This window comes from Orcinus orca, chromosome 2 (assembly GCF_937001465.1).
Source record: "Orcinus orca chromosome 2, mOrcOrc1.1, whole genome shotgun sequence".
Taxonomy (NCBI): domain Eukaryota; kingdom Metazoa; phylum Chordata; class Mammalia; order Artiodactyla; family Delphinidae; genus Orcinus; species Orcinus orca.
In genome coordinates, this window is record NC_064560.1 from 75,550,761 (window position 1) to 75,561,469 (window position 10,709).

Consider the following 10,709-nt stretch of genomic DNA (forward strand, 5'->3'; position numbering starts at 1 on the left):
GAAAATACAAGAAAAAAAAAGGATGTAGAAGAACGAAAGAGCAAACAGTGATAACACAATAACTGAACTTAACTATACACTACAAGGAATCAGTAGCAGAATAACTGAGGAGAAGAATGGATAAATGAGCTGGAAGATAAAATGGTGGAAATCACTGCCAGGGAGCAGAATAAAGAAAAAAGAAAGAAAAGAATTGAGGAGAATCTCAGAGACCTTTGGGACAACATTAAATGCACCAACATTCAAATTATAGGGGATATATAGAAAATATATAGAAATATATAGAAAATATTTGAAGAGATTATTGACGAAAAATTCCCTAACATGGGAATGGAAATAGTCAATCAAGTCCAGGAGGTGCAGAGAATCCCATACAGGATAAACCCAAAGAGAAACACACTGAAACATATATTAATCAAACTATCAAAAATTAAATACAAAGAAAAAATATTAAAAGCAGCAAAGGAAAAGCAACAAAGAACATACAAGGGAATCCCCATAAGGTTAACAGCCCATATTTCAGCAGAAACACTGCAAGCCAGAAGGGAGTGTCAGGACACTTTTAAAGTGATGAAAGGGAAAAACCTACAACCAAGATTACTTTACTCAGCAAGGATCTCATTCAGATTCAATGGAGAAATTAAAATCTTTACAGACAAGAAAAAGTTAAGAGAATTCAGCACCACCAAACGAGCTTTACAACAAATTCTAAAGGAATTTCTCTAAGCAGGAAACACAAGAGAAGGAAAAGACCTACAAAAACAAACCCAAAACAATTAAGAAAATGGTAATAGGAACATACATATCAATAATTACCTTAAATGTAAATGGATTAAATGCTCGAACCAAAAGACCTAGACTGGCTGAATGGATACAAAAACAAGACCCCCTCTCTCTACAAGAGACCCACTTCAGACTTAGTGACACATAAAGACTGAAAGTGAGGGGATGGAAAAAGATATTCAATGCAAACGGAAATCAGAAGAAAGCTGGAGTAACAATTTTCATATCAGACAAAAGAGACTTTAAAATAAAGACTATTACAAGAGACAAAGAAGGACACTAAATAATGATCAAGGGATCAATCCAAGAAGAAGATATAACAATGGTAAATAGTTATGCACCCAACATAGTAGCACCTCAATACATAAGGTAAATGCTAATAGCCATAAAAGGGGAAATCGACACTAACACAATAACAGTAGGGGACATTAACACCCTAATTTCACCAATGGACAGATCATCCAAATGAAAATAAATAAGGAAACACAAGCTTTAAATGTCACATTAAACAAGATGAACTTAATTGATATTTATATGACATTCCATCCAGAAACAACAGAATACACTTTCTTCTCAAGTGCTCATGGAACATTCTCCAGAATAGACCATCACTTGCATCACAAATCAAGCCTTGGTAAATTTAAGAAATTGAAGTTGTATCAAGTATCTTTTCCGAGCACAATGCTATGAGACTAGATATCAATTACAGGAAAAAAAACTGTGAAAAATAAAAACACATGGAGGCTAAACAGTATGCTGCTAAATAACCAAGAGATCAACTGAAGAAATCAAAGGGGAAATCAAGAAATAACTAGAAACTAATGACAATGAAAACACGAAGAAGCAAAACCTATGGGTTGCAGCAAAAGAAGTTCTAAGAGGGAAGTTTATAGCAATACAATCCTACCTCAAGAAATAAGAATCACCTCAAATAAACAACATAACCTTAAACCTAAAGCAATTAGAGAAAGAAGAACCAAAAAACCCCAAAGTTAGCATAAGGAAAGAAATCGTAAAGATCAGATCAGAAATAAATGAAAAAGAAATGAAGGAAACAATACCAAAGATCAATAAAACCAAAAGCTGGTTCTTTGAGAAGATAAATAAAATTGATAAACCATTAGCCAGACTCACCAAGAAAAAAGGGGAGAAGACTCAAATCAACAGAATTAGAACTGAAAAAGGAGAAGTAACAATTGACACTGAAGAAATACAAAGGATCATGCGTGATTACTACAAGAAACTATATGGCAATAAAATGGACAACCTGGAAGAAATGGGCAAATTCTTATAAAAGTACAACCTTCCAAGACTGAACCAGGAAGAAATAGAAACTATGAACAGACCAATCGCAAGCACAGAAATTGAAAGAGTGATTAAAAGTCTTCCAACAAACAAAAGCCCAGGACCAGATGGATTCACAGGTAAATTCTATCAAACATTTAGAGGAGAGCTAACACCTATCCTTCTCAAATTCTTCCAATATAGAGCAGAGGGAGGAACACTCTCAAACTCATTCTATGAAGCCACCATCACCCTGATACCAAGACCAGACACAAATGTCACAAAAAAAGAAAACTGCAGGCCAAATTTACTGATGAACATACTTGCAAAACTGCTGAATAAAATACTAGCAAACAGAATCCAACAGCACATTAAAAGGGTCATACAACATGATCAAGTGGGGTTTATCCCAGGAATGCAAGGATTCTTCAATACACACAAATCAATCACTGTGATACACCATATTAACAACTTTAAGGAGAAAAACCATATGATAATCTCAATAGATACAGAAAAAACTTTTGACAAAATTCAACACCCATTTATGATAAAAACTCTCCAGAAAGTAGGCATAGAGGGAACTTACCTGAACATAATAAAGGTCATATATGGCAAACCTACAGCCAACATCATTCTCAATGGTGAAAAACTGAAACCATTTCCTCTAAGATCAGGAATAAGATAAGATTGCCCACTCTCACCACTATTATTCAATGTAGTTTTGGAAGTTTTAGCCACAGCAATCAGAGAAGAAAAAGAAATAAAAGGAATGCAAATAGGAAAAGAAGAAGTAAAGCTGTCACTGTTTGTAGATGACATGATGCTATTCATAAAGAATCCTAAAGATGGTACCAGAAAACTACTAGAGCTAATCAATGAATTTGGTAAAGTAGCAGGACACAAAATTAATGTACAGAGAGCTCTTGCATTCCTATACACTAATGATGAAAAATCTGAAAGAGAAATTAAGGGAACACTCCCATTTACTATTGCAACAAAAAGAATAAAATACCTAAGAATAAACCTACCTAAGGAGACAACAGACTTGTATGCAGAAAACTGTAAGACACTGATGAAAGAAATTAAGGATGATAAAAAGAGATGGAGACATATACCACGTTCTTCGATTGGAAGAATCAACATTGCGAAAATGACTATACTAACCAAAGCAATCTACAGATTCTGTGCAATCCCTGTCAAACTACCAATGGCATTTCTCACAGAACTAGAACAAAAAATTTTCACAATTTGTATGGAAACACAAAAGACGCTGAATAGCCAAAGCAATCTCGAGAAAGAAAAACAGACCTAGAGGAATAGGCTTCCTGACTTCAGATTATACTACAAAGCTACAGTAATCAAGGCAGTATGGCACTGGCCCCCAAACAGAAATATAGATCAATGGAATAGGATAGAAAGCCCAGAGATAAGCCCATGCACATACGGTCACCTTATATTTGATAAAGGGGGCAAGAGTATACAGTGGAGAAAAGACAACCTCTTCAATAAGTGGTGCTGGGAAAACTGGAAAGCTACATGTAAAAGAATGAAATAAGACCACTTCCTAATGTCGTACACAGATGTAAACTCAAAATGGATTAAAGACCTAAATGGAAGGTCAGACACTATAAATCTCTTAGAGGAAAACAGAGGCAGAACACTCTATGACATAAATCACAGAAAGATCCTTTTTGACCCACCTCCTAGAGAAATGGAAATAAAAACAAAAATAAACAAATGGAACCTAATGAAACTTAAAAGCTTTTGCACAGCAAAGGAAACCATAAACAAGACAAGAAGACAACCCTCAGAATGGGAGAAAATATTTGTACACGAAGCAACTGACAAAGGATTAATCTCCATAATTGACAAGCAGCTCATGCAGCTCAATATCAAAAAGCAAACAACCCAAACCAAAAATGGGCAGAAGACCTAAATAGACATCTCTCCAAAGAACATATACAGATTGCCAGCAAACACATGAAAAGATGCTTAATATCACTAATCATTAGAGAAATGCAAATCAAAACCACAATAAGGTGTCACCTCACACCATCAGAATGGCCATCATCAAAAAATCTACAATGGATGCTGGAGAGGATGTGGAGAAAAGGGAACCCTCTTGCACTGTTGGTGGGAATGGAAATTGATACAGACACTATGGAGAACAGTATGGAGTTTCCTTAAAAAACTAAAAATAGAACTACCATATGACCCAGCAATTCCACTACTGGGCATATACCCTGAGAAAGCCATAATTCAAAAAGAGTCATGTACCACAATGTTCATTGCAGCTCTATTATAATAGCCCAGACATGGAAGCAACTTAAGTGTCCATCGACAGATGAATGGATAAAGAAGCTGTGGCACGTGTATACAATGGAATATTACTCAGCCATAAAAAGAAACAAAATTGAGTTATTTGTAGTGAGGTGGATGGACCTAGATTCTGTCATACAGAGTGAAGTAAGGCAGAAAGAGAAAAACAAATACCATATGCTAACACATATATATGGAATCTAAAACCAAATGGTTCTGAAGAACCTAGGGGCATGATAGGAATAAAGATGCAGACGTAGAGAATGGACTTGAGGTCCCGGGGAGGGGGAAGAGTAAGCTGGGACCAAGTGAGAGAGTAGCATTGACATATACACGCTACCAAGTGTAAAATAGATAGCTAGTGGGAAGCAGCTGCATAGCACAATGAGATCAGCTCAGTGCTTTGTGATCACCTAGAGGGGTGGCGTAGGGAGGGTGGAAGGCAGATGCAAGAGGGAAGGGATATGGGCATGTATGTATGCATATAGCTGATTCACTTTGTTAGGCAGCAGAAACTAACACAACATTGTATAGCAAGTATACTCCAATAAAGATGTTAAAAAAAAAAGAACATGTTGATAGACTGAATTTTATTGAAATTAAAAGCTTTTGCTCTACAAATAAACACTGTTAAGGAACAAAAAGACAAGACACAGGCTGGGAGACATAGTTGCAGAGCATATATCTTATAGAGTATTTGTATCCAAAATATATAAAGAACTCTCAAAACTCAATAATAACCTGGGGCCTTCCCTGGTGGCACAGTGGTTGAGAGTCCACCTGCCAATGCAGGGGACACGGGTTCGTGCCCTGGTCCAGGAGGATCCCACATGCCGTGGAGCGGCTGGGCCTGTGAGCCATGGCCGCTGAGCCTGCGCGTCCGGAGCTTGTGCTCCGCAACGGGAGAGGCCACAACAGTGAGAGTCCCACATACCACAAAAAAAAAAAAAAAAAAAAAAACCCTGATTCAAAAACAAGCAAAAATATTCACTTTGTTATAAAGCAGAAACTAACACATCATTGTAAAGCAATTATACTCCAATAAAGGTGTTTTAAAAAAAACGGAAAGAAAAAAACAAAAAAAAAAACAAGCAAAGGACTTGAATGGACATTTCTCTGAAGAAGATAGACATATGGACAATAAGCACATGATAAGATACTCAATATCACTAATCATTAGGGAAATGAAAATAAAAACCACAATGAAACACCACCTCACCACTCATTAGAGTTAGAATGGCTACTACCAAAAACAATGGAAAATAACAGTTGTTGGTAAGGATGTGGAGAGATTAGAATCCTCATACATTGCTGGTGGAAATGTAAAATGGTACAGTCTTTGTAGAAAAATATATTTCCTCAAAACGTTAAACATAGAATTACCATGTGGCTCAGCATATAGAGTAGGAATTATAGGGTTGGAGAGTTATTGCTTAATGGGTATAGAGTTTCTGTGTACAGCAGATGATGAAAATATTTCAAAAACAGTGGTCATGGTTGCACAATGTTGTAAATGAATATAATGATATTAAATAGTATACTGAAAAGTGGCTAAAAAAAAGTGGCTAAAATGGTAAATTTTATGTTCCATATATTTTACTATTGATAAAAATCTCAATAATAATGAAACACACACTCCATTTTTTTAAAAATGGGCAAAATATTTGAGTAGACATATTACCAAAGAAGATATACAGATGGAAAATAAGATTTAAAAGATATTTACTGGGCTTCCCTGGTGGCGCAGTGGTTGAGAGTCCGCCTGCCGATGCAGGGGATACGGGTTCGTGCCCCGGTCTGAGAGGATCCCACATACCGCGGAGCGGCTGGGCCCGTGACCCATGGCCGCTGAGCCTGCGCGTCCGGAGCCTGTGCTCCGCAACGGGAGAGGCCACGACAGTTGAGAGGCCCGCGTACCGCAAAAAAAAAAAAGAAGAAGATATTTACTATCATTAGTCTTTAGGGAAATGCAGATTAAAAATCACAGTGAAATAGCCACTATATATCTATTAGAATGGCTTTTTTTAAACTGACCATATCAAGTTTTGGAGAGGATGTGGAGGAACTGGAACATTCATATACTACTAATAGGAATATAAAATGAGACAACCACTATGGAAAACATTTTGGTAATTTCTGTCGTATTGCTGTCTATTTCTCCCTTCAGGTCTGTTAATATTTGCTTTATATTTTTAGGTGTTCTTATGTTGAGTGCATGAATATTAAAATGTTTTATCCTTTTGCTGAATTGACCCTTTTATCTTATAATGACCTTCTTTGTCTCTTATTACAGTAATTGTGTTAAAGTTTATTTTGTCATATAAGTAAACTACCCCAGCTTTCTTTTGGTTTCCATTTGCATGAAATATTTTTTAACCATCCCTTTGCTTTAGGTCTGTGTCTGTCCTAAAAGCTGAAGTGAGTCTCTTGTAGGCAGCATATAGATAGATCTTGTTTTTTCAATCCATTCAGACACTCTATGTCTTTTGATTGAAGAATTTAGTCCATTTACATTTAAAATAATTATTAATGGGTACTGATAGGTATGTACTTACCTTGCCATTTTAACTGTTTTATGGCTTTTTGTTTCCATTATTCCTTTCTTCTCTTGCTGCTTTTCTTTGTGATTTGATGATTTTCTGTAGTGGTGTGCTTAGATTGCTTTGTACCTTTTGTATATCTACCATAGGTTTTTTTTTGTGGGTACCATGAGGCTCACATAAAGCATCTTATATATATGAGTCTATTTTAAGCTGATAACAACTTTGGATTCATACTAAAGCTCTACATTTTTACTCTCCCCATCATTTAACTTGTTTGGTGTCACAATTACACTTTTTCACCTTGTGTATCCAATAACAATTATTGTAGTTATTGTTATTTTTAATGCTTTTCTCTTTTAACCTTCAAACTAGATTTATAAGTTACCCACAACCATTACAAAATTAGAGTATTCTGAATTTAACTGTATATTTACCTTTACGAGTGAGATTTATACTGTCATATGTTTTCCTGTTACTAATTAGTGTCCTTTCTTTGCAGCTTGAAGAAGCCCCTTTAACATTTCTTGTAAGGCTGCTCTAGTGGTAATGAACTCCTTAAGCTTTTACTTGTCTACATATTCTTCATCTCGCCTTCTATTCTGAAGAACAATTTTGCCTGGTAGAGTATTCTTGATTGGCAGGGTTTTTTTCTTTCAGCACTTTGAATGGATCACGCCACTCCCCTCTGGTCTGCAAACTTTCTGCTGAAAACCTGCTTATAGTCTTATGGGAGTTCCTTTTTATGTAACAAGTATTTTTCTCATGTTGCTTTTAAGATTTTCTCCTTGTCTTTAACTTTTGACAATTTAATTATAATATTGTTTCAGTGTGATAGTCATCTTATTTGGAGCTCTCTGGGCCTCCTGAATGTGGATATCTGTTTCTTTCTCCAAGTTAGGAAATTTTTCAATATTATTTCTTTGAATATGCTTTCTGCCCTTTTCTCTCTCTGTGTTTTCTCCTTCTTGGAGCCCTATAATATAAATATTGGTCTACTTGATGGTGTCCCATAAAAGTCCTTAAGCTCTCTTCACTCTTTTTCATTCTTTTTTCCTTTTGCTCCTCTGATTGGATGCATTCCACTGCCCTGTCTTCAAGTTTGCTGATACTTTCTTCCACTTAATCTAGTCTAGTTCTGAACCCCTGTATTAAATTTTTCTCTTGAGTTTTTCTATTCTTCAGCTCTGTGATTTCTGTTTGGTACTTTTTTCTATCTCCTTGTTGAAATTCTCACTTTGTTTCATACATTGTTATCCTGACTTCAGTGATCATCTTTATGACCATTATTTTTAACTCTTCATCAAGTAAATCACTTATCTCTCCTTCATTAGGGTCTGTTTCTGGAGTTTCATCTTGTTCTTTTGTTCGGACATATTCCTCTGATTTCTTCACTTTTCTTGACTCTCTGTGTTGGTTTCTGTTCATTAGATAAAAGAGTTATCTCTTATGGTATTGATGGAGTGGTCTCCCATAGAAAATGAATCTTATCATTCAGCCCAGCTGGAACTCTTGGTTGTCGCTGAACTCTGTGATTGTCCAAGAAGCCTACTTTATTTTTCATGGCTCCTAGTCATTGAGGGTATGCCAAGACCTCTCAGTGTCTCAAGGAGAGGATTTCAGTCAGCACCTAGATGCAGGCTGTTTGGAAGATGGACCCTCAGGCAGCAGCTCTCAAAGTATGGAAAAGACCTTTCAGGGAAAGAATGGGAAATGAGCATTCTCCCATTCTTTCTCCCATAAGAAACCTGGGGAGATAGCCGATTAAGGCTTGTTTCTTTGTTTGCTACAGTCCATGGGACCTGAAATGCAAGCCCCACTGGCCACCAGAGCCACATGATCAAGGGGTGCATCTCCTGGGTGGCAGCCACAAAAGTCAGATGTGCACAAGTTCTTCCCAGGGAGACACTGATGACTCTAGCCTGGAGTGAGCCAGAGGGAGAGCACAGAAACAGAACTCACCAGCCTCCCTAGTCTCCACAGAGGATCACAGTCAACCCCTAGATGCATGCTAAATTAGAAGCCTGTCTGACCCACAAGCAGCAGCTTTTGAAGTATGCAAAATACCTCTTTCAGGGATAGAGTGGAGAAGGGCATTTCTGTCTGCTCTCTCTGTGCTGAGCCCTGGAGGGATAGCCATAGTGAGTCCTTTCTAGCCTGTTAAGAACTATTTCTTTGTTTGCTTTAGCCTTATAGGTCTGGTTGCAAGCCATCCTCAGGTGGAAGTCCTCAAAGGTGGGATGTTAGATGTTGGGTCCAAACCTACTCCTCAGGAGAAGCTGGGACTTGTGAGTTCCCTTGAAATTGTGTGTTGCTGTGCCAGGGGTGGGGTTTATGGTGAGAATGTGTCTCAGTCTTTCCTATCCATTTAAAAAAAATTATTAAAATGTTAATATATTTTATTTATGCAATATGCATTTTATTTCAATCAATTTCACATTACTGTTCTCCTCAGATGAACTGCTAAATTCAAATGTTAACTCTAGAAAGAACAACATACAGTCATCTAGGACTAAATATAAATACTTGAAAGAGTGGAAGAGACTTCTAGTTATTCCTAATTTTCATTTTCCCTTTCTTCCTCAATAATAAATGCCCTGAATATTAGTTGGGTTCATGGCAATATAGATACCATGGTATTTCTTAGTCCCTTTTCCAGCCAGGTTTGACCATAAGACTGAGTGGCACCAAAGGGAAATAGGAGGAGGTGAGGTCTGTCACTTCCAGGTGGTGGTCTTCAAGTTAGAGGACATTCCCTTCTCCTTGATATCTTTCATTCTGATGGCTGAGTGGTGGAGATGAAGAATGGATCTGGAGCTATTATCTGAGATCAAAAGATGGAAGCTAGATGTCCTATCCATTTTGATGTGGGTATTTTCTTGCTCATGCAGTGTGCAGGAATCACTCAGCTAGTTTCTGGATTTCTTTCAGAGGTAACTACTCTTTGTGTAGCTATAGATTCTGTGTGTTCATGGGAGGAAGTAAGTTCAGGAGCCTCCTATGTTGCCATCCTTGGCCATTTCCTTAAAAGTTAAACATACAAGTACCTGTAACAGAAAAGCAAATTCTGACTCCACGTTCGATCTGTTTCTTTTACTTTAACCTTTGCTTTTCGTTGCTTTTGTTATTATAATCACTGTCTATAGCTGTAAGTATACATAATGGCCTGCCACAGGGAACCCTGCCCCTCTGCCTGACTGTTAAACTAAAGTGCCTTTGTTCAGCTCACAGAGAGACATTCTGACCCTGCCTACCTGTGAATGGCTGCAGAAAAAAGAAATTGACACATCCCCTGCCCGATTCTGGCCAAGCAGGAAATATTTTGCAAGATAAATGGCCCTTTTACTTTACTTCTTCACCTCCTCTCCCTCTCTGTTCTAGAAAAGAAACTGGCATCCAGACCCCTATAAGTTGGTTTTTTTGGGTACACTAGTCCGCCATCTTCTCGGTCTGCTAGCTTTCTGAATAAAGTTGCTATTCCTTGCCTCAACACCTGGTCTCCTGATTTATTGGCCTGTCGTGCAGCAAGCAGAGTGAGCTTGGACTCGGTAACATACACAGCCATTCTACTCTTGGGTATGAAAGTATATGTTCAAAGATTTGTAAATGAATGATCATGACAGTTTTGTTTGTAACAGCCAAAAACTAGAAACAACCCAAATGCTCATCAACAGGTGAAAGGATAAACAAATTATAGAATACACTATACACAATGGTATATACAATGAAATACTACTTAACAATAAACAAGATTAAACTATTGATTACATATGACAATATTAA